Raw genomic sequence first — 1209 nt, 5'->3', positions numbered from 1 at the left:
AGGGGCATTCAGGGTACTTGTCCATCTAGCAACATTAGATATGCCCCAAAAGATGCTATTCTCTCATTTCCCCATCTTCTTCCTCTTCTTCAACACCTCTGATATAAAAGACATTACACCTTATTAAAACTTCACCCAGATGTCCAGACAAGGCCCCATCTATGTATTCTTCTGTATTTGCAAGCTGCATATTCATATAGCCATCTACAGACACCAGGTAGCCTTTGTATTCCATTCCTCACTTAAGTTTCACCATCACTGGCTTTCCTGTTAATCCATTCAGGAAAGGTTTGGGATTGAGTGGTAAACTCATGTCGACTATGGATGAATAGTGCAGGCTCCTCATCGCCGAGCCAGCTGTGGTCCGTAGCTCCTAACTGAAGCAGCTGCTGTAAGGCCCAAGTCCTCTTTGACTTTACTTGTGTACTTCCTATAAAATCTGCTAGCCTCTGCAATCTTTATTACCTATTTAAATACTGTTTATCATTTAAGCTATATCTTTTTTTTTTAATGTTTTATTGTGAATAATGTGATAGTTTACATGGGAGAACATTAATTAGCTTTACATTCATCCTATCATGTATCATTTCATTGCCATGGTTACAATCCCCTCCATGCATCATCAACCAACCAAAGGGTATACCCTGCAAGCCTGCTCCCTGGTCATCAGTACACAGCCCCTCTCTCTCTCTCTGGGTCTAGAGTCCCCAGCCGCTCCATCTCTCCACATCATTGTCTCTGCCTCCATCTCTGGTGACACTGTTTCTCTGGGTAGGTTCCTGCACTCCACTCTTCTCCCTTGATGGTCCCACGAACCAACGCTCCTAGACTGCAAAGTCAATCACTCCTCTCCTTGCTACAAAACCTCTACCTTTACATTTCCAACTCTCACAGTTAGTCCTGATAACAATTATTCACTATTGTACAAGAGCCCTGTCCCCATCTCCTTTCACCAGCCCCACCCAGACAGGTTGGATACAACTCAGTGGAGATTTTACCTTCCTCCATGCCCTCTGGATCTAGACTCCCTCTTGAAAGCTTGTAAACCAGTCACTTCTTGCCTTTGTAGCCCCCACCCCCATTTTGGGTAGACAATGTCCAAGTTGCACATCCCTGTCTATTCTGTGTATGGAGGGGTGGGAATGATCCTTGCTGTAAAGATTTGTTTCCTCTTTGGAGCTACTGCATCCATAGGTGTAGGTCAAGTTC

At 44.3% G+C, this 1209-nt stretch overlaps 1 pseudogene; it reads right to left on the bottom strand.

Moving 5' to 3' along the window:
• Positions 1-55: 55 nt before the first annotated feature.
• LOC102821506 lies at positions 56-313 on the bottom strand (annotated as a pseudogene).
• Between the last annotated feature and the right edge of the window lie 896 nt (positions 314-1209).

This window comes from Chrysochloris asiatica, unplaced genomic scaffold (genome assembly GCF_000296735.1).
Source record: "Chrysochloris asiatica unplaced genomic scaffold, ChrAsi1.0 scaffold00028, whole genome shotgun sequence".
Lineage (NCBI taxonomy): Eukaryota > Metazoa > Chordata > Mammalia > Afrosoricida > Chrysochloridae > Chrysochloris > Chrysochloris asiatica.
Note: the sequence above shows the minus strand (reverse complement) of the source record. Positions and strands in the feature narration are given on the sequence as shown.